At 38.7% G+C, this 20,522-nt stretch overlaps 1 long non-coding RNA gene across 1 annotated transcript; it reads left to right on the top strand.

Annotated features, from left to right (window-relative positions):
* The first annotated feature begins 288 nt into the window (after positions 1–288).
* On the top strand, positions 289–20,246 carry LOC122999514. The gene is made up of 3 exons (XR_006407759.1): positions 289–387; positions 19,438–19,443; positions 20,235–20,246. It is a non-coding gene; the product is annotated as an uncharacterized LOC122999514 (long non-coding RNA).
* The last annotated feature ends 276 nt before the right edge of the window (positions 20,247–20,522 follow it).

Here is a 20,522-nt window from a genome sequence, read left to right as displayed (position 1 = left end):
CAGTTTGGTTTGTTTTTGGTTTGATGAGTAAAGCGGCTATAACGGCTCGATGTGCAGGAACAGATCAAGAAGTAAATATTCTTGTAATTACGAACGCTCCTGTTTCTCGAGCAGTTTTTTAAGGCAAGTTTATTTGTGCAGCACATTTCAACAACAAGTCAATTCAAAGTGCTTTACATAGATATGCATAAAAGGCATTAAAACAGAATATAAAAGCAACACAAAGACATAAAAACAATTAAAAAGTGTTAAATTTGGAAATAAAAAGAAGCTAAAAAGGGAATAAGACAGATAAAACAAGAGAATCAAAGTAACAGTGCAGTGTAAAATATTAACCCTTAATGTGGTTTAATGAAAGGTAAACAGGAAGTCTTCAGCTGCGATTTGGTGTTTTTAAGTCAAAATGTCAATAATTTTCTGGTTGCAGCTTCTCAAATGTGACAGTTTGAAGTTTTTCTTTGTCAGAGATAATAAACTGAATATCTTTGTGTTTTTGATCAGACAAAACGAGACAAACGAATAAGAAATTAAAACAGGCATTTTAACTGTTTCACTGACATTTTATAAACAAAATAATTAATAAAAATGATAAAACAATCAGCAGATTAATTGATATATTGATAAATTATTGTTGGTTGTTGCCCTCGATGATCGAGTTTGAAACTTTTGCCTTTTTTTCAACTTTATTTCTGTGAATGAGTGAACAACATGTAAAGAAGCTGAACAAACACATAAAACATGACAGATGACAGGAAGACAGCAGAGAGGTCATGTGGTCAAGTGGGTTCAACATGCTCATCAATTAACTTTGATTTGTTGATTAGAATCCAATAATCTTAATAATAATATATAATAATAATAATATTAACTGCAGTGTTCAGGCCGTCTGTGTTGTTTGCTGACAGGCTGTGGAAACATCTGGTCTGTACAATATGTTTGCCTGAATTTCGGGTTATATGACTGTTTAGTTCTTAACTGGTCGTCATCAATCATTTAATTAGTGTGAAGTGCAACATATGAGGCTGGATTAGTGGTCATTCTGTTGTCATTCTGAGAGGTTTGAAAACCTGTAATGTGATAAACATTTTAAATACTAATATAGTTTCAATCAGTATCAATCATCATATTATAGCAGCAGTTATTACTGGTTCCATCAGTTCTGTTAGATATCTGGGAGCTGATTGATAAGTGTAACAAGCTAATTGATCGTTGTGATCGAGTCCCGAATGTGCAAAGTCTTTACTGTCACATGTGCAGTTAACACAAGTTTGCCTTTACAGTGAGATTCTTCAGTTTATTAAAGAAACAGGAGGTAAAGAAATGAAAAATATAGAAATAAAAGAAAAAGAATAAATAAAATATCAGGAGAGATAACATACAGTTAAAGCTGGTAAAGTTGTTTTACTGGTATTTCATTGGGTTTGATCTGCATCCGTCTGGTCTCGTTCTGGTTTTTTTTGTTTGTTTTTACTTTGCTTTGTTTGGCTTTGACTTGATTAGATCCTGTGTAACAGTAAATCAAGTGGTTGTTGAGTCGGGATAAGTTGCTTTTCCTTCGCCAGGCTTCCTACACACTGAGAAGGCTGCGAGCACTCTGCAATCTATCAAAGTGTATGAGGGTAAAGCACACACACACACACACACACACACACACACACACACACACACACAGTCATGTCACGTACACTTTAACACTCCACATGAAAACAAAATCTGGGGCTTGGCCCGCCGCCAGGTACGACTCCAGTGACTCTGTGTGTGTGTGTGTGTGTAGAGGATAAAAAACCTCGAGAGAGAGAGAGAGAGAGAGAGAGAGAGAGAGAGAGAGAGAGAGAGAGAGAGAGAGAGAGAGAGAGAGAGACACATCTATAAGGGAACTCCTTCCTAATCGCCAACACAAAGGGCTCTCTCTCTTGGTCTGCTGCCATCACACTTCACTTTGTGTATAATGTAATCTGTTTAATATCCCGGTCAGTCCTTTCAGCCCCAGGAATGCTTAGACAGACGTTTTTACCATAATTGCCTCATAGATCAGGGTCGGCTGTGTGTGGGGGGGCCACGGTATCCAGATACTGTACATCAGCTGATCACAGCTCCAGATAAGCGCTAACCCTGCCTCTCAAGGTGAGTGCATGTACCAGCGGGTGATGTGTGTGTCCTCATGGATTCAAGTCTTATCCATATAAAAAAAAAAGCTCCTGGACTGCTGGGTTTGATAGAAACTGAACTCTGTAGCTGTACGTCAAGCTCGGCCTCTTCATGTCACTCAGGACCGGTGAGGTTACGACCTCAGAGCCTATAAACACTTCCTGTCTACAGACGGCGAGTCACCTTCTCTCAGGTTAACGAGGGGCCGGTTCTGGACAGAGTTCATTCGTCGCCTTTGGGCTGTAAAATATTCTCAATTAATCCTCGTTTTAACCTCTAAATTGTTGTTTATTGTCAATTATAATTTCCTAAAGTCCAAGGTGACATTTTCAAATTGCTTGTTCAGCACAACAACAGCCTGAAACCCAAAAGGTCCTCACATCTCTACTTTGTACCGTATGTAAGCCGAAAACTAGCAGCAACTCTGGATGTTGGTGTGCTGAACTTCCTTTTACATCCTGGGTCTTATTTTTATAGCTTTTGCCACCAATTATAGCTGAATCAATTAATAAATCAACAGAGTTAATCAGCAACTATTTTGATAAAATTTTAAATGTCAAAATATCAGTTTCAGCTTCTATATTGTGAACACTTTCTGCTTTTCTTAGTCTTCTATGACAGTAAACTGAATATACAGTTGTAAGTCTACATACCCTGACAGAATCTGTAAGATGTGTATCATTCATAGTGTCTGTAGTTATGACCATAAAACTCAATTTTGAACTCATTACTTCAAATAACTTTGTTCCAGGAGTTTTGAGGTTTGTCTCAGTGCTGTTGGGCTGTTTTATGACATTGGTGCAGTAACGGCTTATTTCTGGCATTTTTGTTCAAATACCTCCTTGTTGTGCATCTTTCAGCTGAAAGTTGCATGTGGGTTTTTCTTTGCAACAGTTGTGGCTGAAATCTTTGTTGTTCTACCTGTCCGTGGTTTGGTATCCACTTCATCAGAGCTTAAACACTACTGATCGGCATTTTCAAATCTTTGGATACCTTTTTATATCCTTTTCCTGATTTATAAAAGTTCAACTACGTTTCCTCGCAGGTCCTTTGACGATTCTTTTGCTTTCCCCATAACTCAGTATCCAGTAAAGTCAGAGCAGCCCTGGATGGAATGTGCAGGGCAAGAAACTCATTGACTATTTATACACAGACACTAATTACAATCAAACAAATCACAAGTGTGGAAACTTACCCTTCATAGCCATTTCAACCTGTGTGTTTATTATCATATTATGTCAGTTATCATTATGATTTAAAAAGGGCAAACACAATTATGTGAAAATAAATGGCTTCACGGAACCACTATCCCTAAATAAAAAGAGAAGATTTCCAAAAAATGGCCAATATTTCACATATTCTACCAGGAGATGTAAACTTATGAGCACAACTGTATTTGGTTTTTGGACTGCTGGTTGGACAAAACAAGAAATTTAAACTTCACTCAACTCATATCAGTGAGGACAGTCATATATATATATATATATATATATATATATATATATATATATATATATATATATATGATATGATAAACTGGCAGCTGAATGTATGTTGTAGTAGTTTTATGCGTTACAGGATTACAACAACATCTCAGCTGAGGTCACCTTCAGTTTAAAGCTCCATATAAGCTGAAAATAAACTGGAGGTTAGTTCACATTCTGCCTTTTTTGTACAAATTAAAAATGAATAAAACAACCTTATGAATAATACAGCAGCAGCCCCGGACCCCGTCCATGTCAGTGCCTCCTTACATCAGCAGCTTTTTTTTACTTGGTGAGTAAAATAATAACCAACAGCATAAAATCCTGGTTGCAAAAAAGACAACAACAAAAAAAAAAAACAGAACAAGCTGTGAATTTCTTCTCCCGAGAGCCCATTACAGGCCACAACAGCAACACCTCAGCTACAGCGATCGCTGACGGAGCATTTATGCTGCTCTTTTACATTTTAATGTCCTTTTAAAAACCTCAGTAAAGTCACTATCCACACGGAGCCAGAACAGGAACAGAACAGGTGGGCGACTCCACTTCAGTTCATTAAGGTTAATCCAGGAGACGTCATTTCCACTTGTTTAATCTCAGTTTTTTAGCGCTATGGTGTTTTTGAGCTGCTAATCCCAGATATTGCTCGTCAATCAGCGAGTGCGTTCGGCTCTGTGACGTCTTTATCCTGGATTTTCTGTCTCTCTCTCTAGGAAACAAATCAACACATTTAGCCGCTAGCTGTGTCCTGACATGGCATTTAAAGAACTGTGATCCCGTATTACTTATCTGATGAAATCATTACATTTATTGGTTGTAATCTGATGTGAATATGTAATTCCCTGCTTTTATCCAGAGGCGTTTTTTTAAGGTTTCCACTGCTGGAAGTTGAAGGAAGTGAGGTCTATTATCTGAACTCTGTTTTGTTTTTTTTAGTATTGACTTCATGGAAAAACTGAATCTGAAGTTTCATGAGTGGAATAATCCAGGCTCCATTACTCAGTCATCAGTTTCCCGCCACAGCTCCACTTCTGTTTGACACACAGTAACTGCTTTCTTTAAGCTTTTTTTTTTTATACCTCAGCATTTCATACCGCTCACCAGCACACTAAAAATTAAATTGTTTTAGTCCAGAGAGACATAACCCTGCTGGAATAGGGTTAGCTTGGGATTTTACAGGTTTGAAAACTGTATAAATCAGCTCCCGACTGACTCGCTGCCAAGTTTTTAAAAATGACCTTGAGCTAAAGCATATATGGAGTAAAAAGGCATTTAGCTGAAACTAAACTGCTACAGCTAAAAATACAGTATAGAGTCAGAACAAGGATCATGTAAGGACAATTAAAAAGCACTTCAGCAAATATTTAAACCTCACAAGACACTATAGTGCAGCACATGAAAGGATTTTTTTTTATACAAACTGGAAATGTGGATGAGCAGAGACGCAGCAGGGCGAAATGAATAATGTGGGAATCCATGAGTGATAAAAGTGTTGAAGTATGGACCGAAGGAGGAATAATAAAGAAACTTATGTGTCTGTAAAAAAGGAGAGAGGAAGGAAAATAATCCTTGATTAATTATAGACTAACACATGAAACAAAGTCCTGACCAACCGCTGAACCCCTGCAAGGAGAAACACAAATACTTCTTTTATCTTTTTTTTCTCATACAGCTGTTTTTTTTTTTATCTTCTTCTTCTCTGGTGTTCTCGTTCAGTCTCTCGTCAGCTGTCTTCCCTCCTTCTTTCTATCTGCATCTTTTCTTCACTGCTTCTCTAAAAATCTTCTCCTTCCTCTCTCTCTTGCTTTCATGTTCTTCTCGCCTCCTTAACTTTCTCAATCCAGTGCTGAGAAGGTTAATCTGAAGTATTCAAAAACGTTAATACCCGGACTCTCCCGCACATACGCAGACATGCAAGCACAACTATCGCGAGTGCTAATTCCCTCCAGAGATCTCTCTTTAAAAAAAGGGGCTTCATCTACAAAGGCTGAAACCAGGGGATGATTCTCCATCTCAACGCCGCCTGATTGTTCTGCCCTCGCAGCAACCTTGAGAAAACCGGTTGTTGGAACATCAAGTGGAAAGAAAGCAGCTGTTGAATTCCCAATGAAGGCCGGTCCGAGTCCCCGGACACCGGAGTTGATCTGAGAGGATTTGGGTGGATATCAGCGAGATGGTGAGGAACAAGATCCGGAGAAGCCGTCACCGATAGGTCAATCAAAGGACGACGTGGAGTTACAGATCAACAATGTCAAGGACTTCCAACTGTCAAGTGAAATCAATACGCGTGTGTGTCCAGGAATGTCAGGCTGAAGGGAATTTAAAATCGACAGCAGAGACTTGCTGGTTTCTGAGCTTTTTTTTGCTGGAAGAACTGTGGAGGCATCATGCTGAGAGCAGTCTCAATACCTCTAACTGTACGGCTGACACGCAGCTTAAACTGGGTTTTATGCCAAAGAATCTGATTAACATGGTTCTCATGCTGCACTCGTTCCCGTTTATTTAGATTTTAAAGCTTTTTTTTTCATGAAAACGCTGCCCTTTTTGAATGTAGTTACCCAGATTTAATTCAGATTATGTCGTCGTTCTTATCAAATCTTTAGATTCTTGTCATATTATTGGAGTAAGTAAAAAAAAAATAAAACCTTTATTTTCAGGCCCAGTCAGTTATTTCAATAGAACTGCTGCCATCAGTGGATTTACTTGTGATAGTGAAGTAAATCCGTGCAAATCTTTCACATCGAGTTCAACTTGGTGGTGACCTTTGACACACGTTGACCGACAGTAAATGGACTTAAACAGTGCTGAGGGAACAGAGTCAGCTCATTAAACGTCCACTTTTATTTAACGTCCTCTATCGGAGAGCAAACGGCGCCGCAGAAAGAGAAACGGTTTGTATAGAGTTATGAGACAGGAGTGGATGGTACAAATCCATCTCTTAAATAAACTGTGTCCCATTAGCGACTGAGATATCAGGTTCGCTAACTGACGGGCAGCAATCTAGCTTGTTCAGAGAGCATTTTTACCGCCGTCAATAACTCTTAACTGAATGAAATGATGTACAATCCCAGGAACATAATTTCAGGGTTAGTAAAGTACACACAGTACAGCACACAGAAAAAAAGAAAGAACCTCTTCATCTACAGTCCACCAGCTAGTCCTGAGTGTATCATCAAGCCAATAGCACCAATTAGTCAGACAAAATGTGCAACTTTCTATTGTTTTAGGGGCTTAATTAAGTATTTTGTTATTCTTTTTGTTTAGAAAGTAAAATAAGGATAAATCTAAATATTCTCTATTTTGTGAGGTGCATGTTGGATATTGATCAGCAGATAATCAAACGATCATTTTAGTAATTAAACAGAAATGTTGGTTGGTTGAATCTCCTCAAATGTGAAGATTTGAGTCTTTTGTGTGATAAATAGTAAACTTATGGACTGTTGATCAGACAAAAGTATTTTTTGCAATTTTCTGTCATTTTACGGACAAAACAATTAATAATTTAATCAAAAAATATAATCAGCAGACTAATTGATGATGAAAATAATTATTGGTTGCAGCCGTACTGTTTTCTCTTTTAGAAATAAATCAGCAGAATCCAATACCGTGTTTTGTTCCTATAAATCTTCTTCAGAGTCTGTTTATTAATATATGTACACTAAAGTACTGTACGGTAGAGATGCAGTCGATGTCGTTGGTCGAACTATGATCTTCTGCAGCTTATTTAGATTCACGGAGGAGCCTCGAGCCCCCAGACTCACTGCCTACACAATACTTGGCCTGGATTGTTTCTTTGACTTTCGCTAATACAATTCCAATATGTGAGGGCACTTAAAGCCTGATTATGCTGTTCTGGCTTTCCACAACACAGCCTGACAGTCTGATGCTAAGTAAGTAAAGTGATTTGCTCCTGAATTAATACAGTCGTTGAATAATCTAATTAAAATGCGGTTACAACGACTGTCAGACTCTGTTAGACTTTCCTCCCTCTGCTCCCAGAGGACAGGAGGTTGTAAGCTGCCATCAGACACAGAGGGAGAGGCAGGAGCATTAATCAAATGCACACTTGCATTTCATCGGGTCTATTTTTCATTCTTGGAAGAACGGACGTAAATCTAAATGCACTGGTTGTTTATGATGTGGCGTTATTGTCACAGTGTGGCTGAAAGGGATCAAACACCCCATCTCTTCCTGATATAAACTATAAATCACTTCATATTAATGAGCAGTGACGTGACTTTTCCACTAGGTGGGGCTACGGCCACAGGTAGCTCTGTGTATTTTGGCCGTGAGCGTGCACCATACGATGCATGGATGTATAATAAGAGCTGGATACGGCGCCAACGCTCAGTCTTGCAGCCAGTTTTTCCCAGTGGTCACTCGCGGTATTGCAGAGAAAAATCCCCCTGCAGCCCAAAAAGCATTTTCCCCCATAGACCACCATTGTAAAAGAGAAGCCTGTAAAACTGTTGACAGGACGCCTCGAACTGCAAACAACATCAATTATGACTCTTTCTATTATGAACTTTTGATCCATGGGGGTTTTATGTTTGTAAAACTTTCCTCGAGCTGAGAAAAGCGATATGGAAACTCGCAGGGGAAACACTACTGCGCATATTCACTGGGCCGCACAGCGCGGAAGCAAACCCGAAGGCTAGAAACTTTTTTTGGCGTATGCGCCAGGCAAGCAATTCCTATAGGACTGAATGGGCGCCATTTTTAGTCCGGTATCCAGCTCTTATAATCCATCCATGGTACGATGTGGCGGAGACAAGCTGCTGGTAGCTAGCAGCTAGGCTAGCTGTTTCTAAAAGTTTTTTAAAAAAGCATCTTTTGGTGGCCACTTAGCAACTGCTTTTACTTTACATTTATCACCACAATGATCCATGTATGTTAGCTGTCATACAGTGATCAGAAGACCAATCAGGTGTGGAGCTAAATTTAAAACATGAACTATTCTTTCTCAGGTTATTCTGATTTATGACGTCAATATAACGTCACCAGTTTCGCATTAAGTCATTTTCAGTTGACACAGAAGCTGCAGCAGCATTTAATAGGAACAGTTCATATATTGTCACAGTGATCAGAGAAATATTTCCATTCAACAGTTGTTTCTGTAAATTGATTTTCCAACAACTTGATCAGCAGCCTTGAATTTATTCACACTTGTCATTTATTTGTCGTTATTTTCATGAATGATACTCGATATGCTTCACACACCTGACAGCAGCAGAACTCAAATGTCTTCTCACACAAGGAAATAAGGCTGCAATAAGGATTATTTTCATTTTTTGATTAATTTGTCAAATATTTTCTTGATTAATGACAAAAAAAACAGTGACAAATTATGGTTACAATTTCCCACAATCAAAACTTTACATCTTCAAATGTCTTGTTTTGTCCGACCAACAGTCCAAAACCAAAGATAATAAGTTTACTATCATTCATTACAAAGAAAAGCATTAAACTCTCACATTTTAAAGGTTGAAACAACATGTAAATAGTTATAAATATGTATATAAATAGTTGCAGACTAATTTCAATCAACTAATTATTGCAGCTCTACATGGAAAATACAAAGCAGAATAAAAGAACTACAAGTAGAACACATGAACAGCCCATAATGCTGTGTGATATGAACGATCGGAGGCTTAACAACAAAAATCCCATCAATTATAAACTCAGACACTCGTCAATCACACAATAATACAACAACAGATGCCACTGATGTGTCGTTGTAATGAAAACACAATATTTTCTTACAGCAAAAACAAATCATCCACTGCTTTATTCACACAAACGTGCAACTCTCTAAACACTGTGCAGAGCGGTAGAAGGCTTTCAACTGGCAGTTTTTATTTATTTATTTGCACAAGAGATAGAACAAAGATATAAAAACACATTCACACATAGAAGTTTCAGAGATTGCTGAACGCTGATAGTAAAAATACGCCCAGAGGCTGGAGAGGATTTCTCGCCTGGAAAAGACTTCAGAGGATAAAGAAATGAAGTGCAGAAGGATTTAACAATCTGATAAATAAAACCTGTACTATGAGTTATGCTATAAATATGACTGGCGCTACACGACCGGGTCAACACTCACTGTAAATCAGTCATTGTTCCTGAGAAGAACCGCCATGATGTTATTGAGTGTATGAAGAGATTTATGGATGCATGTACGGGACACTGAGTTTATTAGTCAACATGAGATTCACAGCAACTCTTCACTGTCACATGAAGACAACATAGACATAGATAGATAATCATTTCATAATTTAAGTCATGTCTCAAGTTAAAAAATGCCAAACATTTAATGGTTATTTGAGCGGTTTGTAGTTTAGGAGGCTAAATATACCTCGACAGCTCGTCTCACATGTTCCTTCCATCAAAGGCTTTTTCTATAGCGAGATGGTGAAGTTCAAAACAGCCACAAGCAAATTCACCCGGTGAAGGTAAAACAGAGCTGCAGTCATTTTATGTTAGTCAAGCTTAAAATGCAGCCTCACAGAGATTAGTGGTGTTTTCATCACAGTTGTCACAGCTGATCTGTTGAGGGCGGCGGCGGCGGCGGTGGCGGTGACCTTGAAGGTTGAAGGTTTCGACCACCAAGAGCAGCACAGAGAGTCCAGAAAAAATCCTCTGGTTACAAACTGAGAAAGTAAAAATTTGCAAATAATTAAATGATTTGGCTTCTACAATTTGCCAGAGCAAAATCAATTTAACTGTCTCCAACATCACATCACTGCAGCGTATATAAGTGAGGATGTGTTGCTGGGTGTGTAGAGGTTCTGGCCACGTCTGCAAAATATACAATCACCCAGCCGTACAGGCAATAACAACAGACCTGTATTGGATTGCCTTGTCGTACACTGCCTACAATTGCAATCATAAATTGCTCAATGAATCTTACTGCATCAACTTGTCTGTAAAAGACACGAGTCTTTGCAGCTATTGCAGTAGACTAATATCAGCCATTTCCCTTCACTGTGTGCTGAGCAAGACTCTGTCTGCATGACAATCTGAAGACAGTAAGATTCTTACTTTCAGGTTGTGTTTATGGGTCATCTGGACAATTTTATGCAGTGTTTTTTCCAAGTCTGTAGTAGTCCCTTTAGTACCTCGTGTTTTTTTTTACAAGAACTCGATGTAGTTCATTATTTCTAGATGTTGTCATATTTATTTAAAAAATGTGTAAAAAAAAACCCTCAAGAGGCAATATTTCAGATTTCAGCTGAACAAATTGAAATAAGCATTGTCTTGAATTTAAAAAAGGAAACATATTCATTAAAACTTTACTTTAAATTCTGTTTAGGTACAACTAGTCTCAGATAAAATGTGTGTTTTGTCTGCTGCAGTAGCTTTTACATTTGCATGGAAGCCACAGTGACATACTGAGTTAATGTGAGTGAACTTTGGTTCCTCTGTGATCTATTTAAAATATCTCAATCTTTCATATATCTACCAATTACTCCACCTCACTTTGCATCTATGCATTTCATATGATAGGAAAAGATGCATGTGGTACTACACAAACTCCCCTGATGGACGCTAATGAATAGGACAGGTCATAATGTTGATGTCTGACCTCAGTAGCAGGGGGTGAAAACATTATGCTACCTACACTCACATAGTAATTGCTTTCTCGGTTTAATGAAATTCTTCTCGCGGACAGTCACTCACCTTGAGAGGTGTCCTTGCATGTTTTTAAGAAGTAGAGGCGAAAGTTTCCTCCGTCTGTGAGAAGAATAATCTCTTTGGGTTTTTTTTTTTCCTCTAGAAAGTCTCTTGAGTTGACTGAACGGTGGAAATAACGTATGAAGTAAAGCAGGAAGACTGACAACCGCTAACATTCTGCTCATTCAAAACTGAGTTTACACTGAGTGTATTAATATCTTTCAAATATAAAATATATTTAGTCAAGGTGAGTGACCTCATGTGAAGGACTGTCCTCCAAAAAAAATGGTAAAATCAGTTGCTTAAAGGATCATTCTGGTGATTTTCTATATTTTTCTTCTTGTCAACAAATATCATGTTTGGATCCAAACCAACAATGAACTGATCTACTGACAAGTATTGTGTGTGTATCAAAGCCTGATACATCTGATTCCTCCGTTGTTGTTCCAGAAACTATTAAAAACACGTCAGTGAGTCACACCGCCGCACTGGGTCACATGTTCCTTCATCATGAAGAGTTTGGTCACGTTAGTTTGTTTAGAAACGGCTCCAAAGACTAATAACAGCATCATGTTTTCAGTCTCTGGAGAGTAGTTCCTTGTTTGGCAGATGCTACTGCTCGTGTGCAGGAACGCTCCATTTACAGCTTCGCAGCTTGTTGTGCTACATATCAAAACCTCCTGACTTTGTACTGATGTTCTTTGAGAAATTTACAATGTAGTACAAAGTCAAGAGGTTATGATATGTAGCACAACAAGCTAGCAAAACACTGAAAACAGCTTTGGAGCTGTTTCCAAACAAACTACTGTCACCATAATCTTCATGGTGAAGGAACATGTTTTTAATAGTTTCTGGACACCAGCAGAGGTCTACAGCACAGATGAATAAGATATATCAGGCTTTGATACATAATACCTGTTAGTAGATCAGTTCATTGTTGGTTTGAATCCAAACATTAAGAAAAACATAGCAAATCACCGGTTATAGCCTTTAAGCAAGTGCCTCAAAACAACATATATTTTATACTTAAGTGGCAGCGCCCTCTAGCAGTCGTAGTAAGTACGACAGGAGCAAGGAAGAAATCAGATGACATCATTACAGAGCGACAAATCATTGGACTTTTACACTAGAAGGGCTGCTGTCCACTTCCTGTTTTTAACCACGAGTCAACAACCCAAAATAACAGAGTGGAAATTATGGCCTTGAAAACGACTACTGTGCTGCCCAGATCCAAACGGTTTCCTCTAATAAAAGTCAACAAGTATTCAGATATCAGTCTAATGTTTAATGTTAATTCCTTGTAATGAAGACCTACACAAGCTGGAAAGCATTAGATAATGTTAACTTTTTACTGATTGATTGAGTGCAAACAGCTGGGAAATTAATGTGATATTAAGCATAATTTCTCCTCAGAATGATTGTTATCATGAGTATAAATCCTCTTTGAGGGTTGGTTATAATTAATGTGTTTATAGCTCCAACCTGAGCAGCACTGTTCCTCTGAAAGTCCACTTTACTCTGCTGTTTGAGGACTATTAGCTCAGAACTAATTATTTGCATTGGTTTTTTACTGACTTGGGCTCCATGGCCTTTTCCCAAGGATCTGTTTCATCACAGTGAGTCTGGCCTCAGGCATTTCCCTTCTCCAGTCAAGTGTACAAGCGATTTATGCAACGGAATTTGAGCGGGGGGTGAAGCGGGGGGGGGGGGCTTTTTGCTCTATAAAAAAAAAAAAAGGAGAAACTTGTTTTTTTCTGTCAGAGCATAACGCCTAAAAAAAAAACCTCCCACCCAATATGCTTCAGTCCCGCTCATCCCTCTTTTTGCAGAGCGGAGAGCTAAAGTTAAATAAATGATGATATTTATGAGACCTACACCTGTGAACCTGCGCTATATTTGTCACTCAGACAGCAGAGAAAAAACATGCCAATGCTGAGGCTCGTATGTCTTCTGCCAGTAGCAAAATAATCACATTAGTCTCTTTTCATCCCTCCTCCCACCACCTCCATCTCTGTCTTCTTCATCACAGTCATTATGTCTCAATGATCCCCCTCTCAGTCCAATTCTCCCTTTCTTTCGCCTTCCCTGCCAAAGTACCTCTCGTAGCAACAGTAATTCTCATTAATTATCACTGCAGGCGTGTTTCAGTGCCAGAGAGCCCCAAGGTGATAAAGCTCGGTCAAACCTCCCTGTTCCTGTTGGAAAGAGTCGCGCTTTGCTGGATCAGGCGGGAGGTCAGAGATCTTTAACACTCATCAGCACAACAGAGATTAACTTTATCTAAGAGATGGAGGCAGATTAATGGTTTAATCCACCGATTGTGAAAATAAAGCATGATTTTCAAGGCAAAATCTGGTTTTATTTGGATGGAGGATGCTTATAGTTTCACTTTTTCTGCACAAATGACTCTGAGAAATTATTAATCGTTTCCTCCAAAATTCAGATAATACTGAAGGCCACTACAACACCATGTTGAAATTAGTAACTCTGATGTTGGTTTCATGTATGTAAATGTACAGTATTAAAGTGATGTTGAACAACTTATGAGATATAATTAGTAACAGAAAAATACACATTTCATGTCACTCTTATATCACCTCCTATTCTCACTATTAAAAAAATCATTTTTTCAAGAAATTTTCTTCTGTGATTGTCATCCAGTGTCTAGTTCATAATCAGGTTTTGGGTTTATGCATCAATCACAAAGTTTTTAAAAAGTTCTTCAGTTTTATTAGCTGTGATAACAGTCGGCTGGAATGTTCAACATTGTTCAACTCTTTTGCTCTTTTCTGTAGGGCACATAGTTGATTTATATTAGCTGTAGTACTTTTAAAAGTACTTTTAAATTGCCTTATAGACTTCCAGCATGACGCAGTGGGAAGCAGCAGTATAAATCCCAGATGGTTCCCCAAAGTAAGAACTGGTTATTAAAGTTAAAAAAAAACGCAACAAAACCTGAGAATAAACAATAAACCATCCACTGACGGTGAGGCAACCAAGCTGAGAACAAGGTTATGGAGGTTATTCAAGCCAACATCACTGACGAAATAAAGGCTCAGACATGAAAAAAGATTTAAGCCAATCGATGGGATTACTAAAGAAGGAGGTTAGCTAGAAGCTGAACGCTACTGTTACCAAACTAAAAGAAGGAAGAGGAGGATCAGGGGGTGGATGATGTGGATGACATGTGCTGAAGCCAAGGAGGTGCCGTCTCACACCTTAGAACTTCAAGAGAACATCCAAGTCCAACTAACAGACCTGGAGGCGCGTTCATGCAGAAATAACATACACATCCATGGAGTTTTTCTTCGTATACAACACTGACCCAAAACACCACAACGTTCCAACCCATCGTCAGTGGTCGTCTACTTCCTGGTGCATAAAACTGAAGAACTTGTGCTTCCATCCACCATGACGGGAGAAGAGTGTTTTTGGACCAAGACAACCTGACCAAAATACTGTGAAAAGAAAGGCACGTAATGAAAAGGGGCTCCATTTCCAGACGTTCACCCAGTGAAGCTCTTGACACCCAACCCAGTCACCAGAATAAAACAAGCATTGTACATTTCTGCAAACCACGGATACGATCAAACTCTACTTTTCAATCTGTACATTGTGTTTTAAGCTTTTTGAATGTCATTCAAGCTGCACTGAATGGTTGTTATCCATTGAATAATGATGTTTTATGTTGTGACAACGCTATGGTTAAGGTCTGGTTAGGTTTGGGAAAAGATCATGATTTGGGTTCAAATACCTGGTTTTGTTGGTTGAAACAGGAAGCGAGCAGTCGTCTCTGCTGCTTTAATGCTTTTGCAACTTTGTGACATGCAACCAACCTTCTAGCCAACTACCCAACCTGCCTCTTCCTAACATGGCGGGGAGCTCATATAGATGTCATCTGAACTACATCAATGTCCCTATGATACGTACTGTAGAGATGTTGATGTGCTACGTATTAAATGTATTGAAATGTAGAGATTCAACATATCCGTGATTTGCAGAAATGTTCAATGTCAACATTTTATTCTGGCGACTGGGTTGTGACACAACAAGTGACTTTTTCCTCTGAGATTTTCCTCTGAAAAATGTAAAAAAATACTGAGCACATACATACATACTGTGTGTGTGTGTAAACTTTGTTTTATTTCTTTCTGCGGTAGAGTCGACAGAGGGAACTTCTATTAAAACTGAGTGGAAGAGTCAACCTTCCTCAGAGGTATTTTAGCTTTGTGAGAGTCAAAATCATAAAGACCTTTATGACGCTAAAGGACAATCATGGATATAAAAGACCTACAGACCTTGATATTACAATGTAACCCATTTTCTTTTCATTTTGCTGTCTTTTAAAATCATGTGAAGTATTTTATTTTATCTATGATGACCCTGTGTGTTGTCCTTTAGCCTTTTTGATCTGTTTTGTCTTTATATAAGCTATATGAGCTGGAAAAAAGACAGAATTGGTTGGTACTTGATATGCTTAGTTGAGGTATCAGCATTGGTATCAGGAGATAAAAAGTCGGATTGGTGCGTTTGTTAATCTCATTTGGAATTTTCTTTACACCACAAGTCATGCAGCATCACGACAGATAGGAGCGGGACGACACAAACTACAAGGATCAGACAAACGCTGCCTCCAGACAAAATGGTATATAATACAGAGGAAAAAAAAAAAAAAACAGCCTTGGAGGATTAGAAAAGTGTAAGCTCTCCTGGGGGAAATGATGAAACTCTAGATAATAGAGGAATCCAATCTGCATCAGCACAGCTTCATAATCCTTCTCCTTTTTGGCCTCTGTTCCACCAGGAGGGGATGCTTTTACTCGTCGCCACGACAACACAACATCACCCAAATACAAGACGTGCCTGAGAGGCCGCGGCGTCTTATTAACAGTTAATGAAAAATCCAGTAAAGGGGGGGGGGGGGGGGGGTTGTTTTTCCCATTTTTGCAACACATTTGTATGCTTACTGTATTTCTATATCTGATATTTTGTCCTTACCAAGGTTGTCCAGTTTCACCACAAGTCATTTTTAGTCAGCCAACTTCTTCCCTGCTATTACTGTGTGCAGAACCTGCTCCACAACTGACTGTGTGGCCGTTCCCCCACAAAGCACCTCCAGCTACTGAGGGGAATATACTATCTATTGAAATGAGATGGATAAATCTAAACCCAGCAGTCCACCTGATATGCAGCAGCAGATAGTCATTCAGTTATGCATATTAAAAATCACAAAAATTTATAGCTTGGAGCAGACGGTCTCTTCTTGTGAAACGCTATGTAGCATTGATAAGCAGCAGAGGAGCATCAGTACATGGATATGAGCTCAAGGTAGCTGCAGCAGCAGCAAATGGAAGAACAGAGGCTCGGCAGTTTAGATGTAATTATGATATGAAGAATAGTAACTCTAGCTGTCACATAATCACATTGGTATGAGATGAAATATTTTTAATGCTTAAAATGAAAGTGTGTGGAGAAAATGTGAATGTATCATATGTCAAAAGCCAATGTTTCCCATTATAGTAAATAAATACATTTTATGAATAGGATGTGTGCAAGACAACATAAATAATCACCTGCTAAAGGTGAGCCAACAGAAAACCCTTCAATGACAACATGAGGGTAAACATGCTGCAGTATGTCGCCCGTATCACTCATAATACTCAAACATGAGTATTGATATTTCACCACAGTATAAATCCATGTTATGAAAGCACCACAATGCAAAAGACAAACAATTAGCAAAAGAAAATAAGCTCAGTCAATACAAGAAGTTAAGTCACAATTAATACCAAGGCGATCAATGATGGACAGCACAAATATTCAGCAGAAATTGACAGTCAGCATATTGAAGATGTCTAAGGAGCGATACAGCTGTCAGCAGCCATATCATCGCGTTCACAAATGATGAACCGAGTCAAATGATTCACCCGCAGTGTGCATGTGAGAAGAAGCAGCAAACACATGGTGAAGTGGTGATCTGTCCTCCGCGTCTCAACGGAGGACGACTGAGATTTATTAATTTATTTATTCTTAAAGCCTTGATTCATTCAGTCACCCAGCAGCCGCAATTCAAAACCAGCAACCAGCTCAGTTTTAAATTAAAAAAATAAAAAATCTTGAATTAAAACCAGTTAGACTCACAAAGCATCATTACACACTGAATTCTCAATTTCTCTGTGGACAACAAGCACAAATTGAAACACAAACCAGCTGTTACCACATGACAGAACTATCATCCTCCACCAGGAAACTAAAAGCACATTCAAGCCTATAACTAACCCTTTTCAGAAAAAACACCACATGTGTTTGTTTGTTTAGTAATTATTACATAAAATTTAATTTATTTATTATTAATATATTTAATCTTCAGTCAGTTAAACATTCTTTGCTTCCTCCTCTTCTCTGTTCTCAGTTTCAGTTGCTTTGTGATGTTTCAGGCTCATGGTAGACATCAACTAACTAGCTACATGTTCTCTTCACAATCTCCCACCAGCCAGGTTGCTATGTTTGGTGTCATTGTCACGAGGTTTAGCAAGAATGGACCCAAATGCAGAGACCAGAATGCAGAGTTGACAGAAATCTTCTTTTAATAGGCAAAGGTCAGGACAGCACAGGGCGAAACAGAACAAATGATCCAACAGAGACTGAACAGAAAACTTAAATAGGACTTAAATAGTAACTGAACTAACGAGAAGATGAGGTGCAGATGGGGAGATGAGTGGAGAACTCAGAAGGGGAGTGAACAGACAGGGAGCCGATTGGCTGGGGAAACACAGGGAGCAGGGCGGGTCTGATGAGTCCAAATGCAGAGCAGGTGTTGAGGAGGACATGAACACACAGGACAGAACAACAGAAAACACAATACTCTAAATACAACCCACATCAACTCGTCCAAGAACCACCATGAACCTGAACCCAAGTATACAACACACCAGGGTAAACAACAAAAGGCAGTCCAAACCCACCACCCAAATATAACAAGAAAACCCATATGACCAGAAGGACTAAACGGAAGTGCAAACCAGGAAACCCCAAAGAACACAAAAACACAAAGAGACCAAAAAACACACAAAGTCCAGGCAGGATGTGACAATCATAGCAACCAACAGACTTTTATAATCCATGTACCCAGAGGAGCGTTCAATGTTCATGGTCATAAATTGCAAACAGGAAAGCAAAGTTAATTTGAACAAAAGCTGTATTTGTATTTGAATAAAAGTGTGAGTGGAAAGGGGCTTAAAAATCCTGTTTTTGTTTTTATAACACTTTTAATTTTAGAAAAATAAAGTGTTACAATAAGTGTTTATGAATAAACTACCTTACAAAAGGAGGTCCCCACACCACCTCATTGCAGACAGACCTCTACCTATTTATACACCATTACAGCACAGTGTACAACGTGTAGAGAAGAACTTCAAAGGCGATTCTTGCTTTGCACTTTTCATTTATTGCCTATTTTTTACAACCTAACTTTGTGGAAAGGAGAAGGGGAACAACAGGTTTCACTTTGCGTGTGTCAGTAGTTCAGCTGGGGAACACCCCGAACTCCAGGACTGATGTCCAAATAAGGAAATGTGCGTCATGTAGCAGGTGGATGTGACTCCCCTCGTTGAGACCTGCTGACAGACGTCACAGCGGAGCAGAGGAGAGACACTGAGATATTGATGTAACCGACCTGCACGCTGGTATTTGACATGTTTTGGTTTTTTTTCCCAAAAACAAATAATTTTTATAATATTTGTATAAAACAAATATTCGTAATAAACTCACTATTTGTGCTTTGCAGAATACTGTATTTATATTCAGGCACACCCCTAGTGAGCACATCACACCCACCATGATTCACCATATCTAAAGATCATATCTATCGTTGTGTTTGGACCTGTATATAATGAATATGTTTGATTTTTCCACAGGCAACATGGTGAAGTGGAAGTTTAGAACAGCTTTTACAATCGTTGCACCTTCAGCATGTTGTAAAAGTTGGCAAAGTGCTGAGCTTTGCTGCCAGTTTTATGCTTTAACAGCACTTAAACATCTCAAACAGCAAAATCCACCCCAAGACTAGATAATTCTTGTTTTGCATAAACCTTCTTTGAGAGATAACACACTTGTTTATCTGCTCTCACAGAAAGAAGTTGTTTCTAAGTACAACATGAACCCAAACAGTCAGAGCCATTCGTCTTTTAAACTTTTATTTTTTCCATCTCTTTTACTCTTAATAGTTTATTGTAGAGAAATCAAGACCTTAACTGAGGATCAAATTTAATTGGTAACAGTCATATTTTAGAATAAAATAAAAGTCTGATGGGATCAGTAGTGAGAATTTGAAGCGTTGAACCTTCACACACAGTAAAATCACTTGTTTAAAGTGCAGAAACTCCATCCAGCTCACTCTAACCCCAAAAGTCAGATGTGCCTCGATTTTACCAAAAAGTAATTTTAGGAGAAGACGTTAGTGATGTGAGGAACTTTGAGCTGAGTGTCTGTAAGGGGCCATTTTAGATCATTTAGTTTAGTATGTTAGTTCAGAATGTGGGTTCAGGATTAAGATAAGGGTTTGTGGTTTTGGCATTTAATTAAGGTCAAGATTTGGATCAGATGGTCTGGAACCCTCTTGCAAGAATTAAAATATATATATATACAGTTGTGCTCATAAGTCTACATACCCTGGCAGAATCTGTAAGATGTGTATCATTCATAGTGTCTTTAGTTGTGACCATAAAACTCAATTTTGGTCTCATCACTCCAAATGACTTTGTTCCAGAAGTTTTGAGGTTTGTCTCGGTGCTGTTTGGCAGATTGTAAGTGGGCTGTTTTGTAGCGTTGGCGCAGTAACGGCTTATTTCTGGCAACTTAACTGTGCAGCCCATTCTTGTTCAAGTATCTCCTTGTTGTGCATCTTGAAACACCCACATGCAACTTCAGCTGAAAGTTGCATGTGGGTTTTTCTTTGCAATCTGAACAATGAATGGCATTTTCGAATCTTTGGATATCTTTTTATATCCTTTTCCTGATTTATAAAAGTTCAACTACCTTTCCTCGCAGGTCCTTTGACGATTCTTTTGCTTTCCCCATAACTCAGTATCCAGTAAAGTCAGAGCAGCCCTGGATGGAATGTGCAGGGCAAGAAACTCATTGACTATTTATACACAGACACTAATTACAATCAAACAAATCACAGGTGTGGAAACTTACCCTTCATAGCCATTTCAA

This window comes from Thunnus albacares, chromosome 16, assembly GCF_914725855.1.
Source record: "Thunnus albacares chromosome 16, fThuAlb1.1, whole genome shotgun sequence".
In the NCBI taxonomy this organism is placed as follows: domain Eukaryota; kingdom Metazoa; phylum Chordata; class Actinopteri; order Scombriformes; family Scombridae; genus Thunnus; species Thunnus albacares.
Note: the sequence above shows the minus strand (reverse complement) of the source record. Positions and strands in the feature narration are given on the sequence as shown.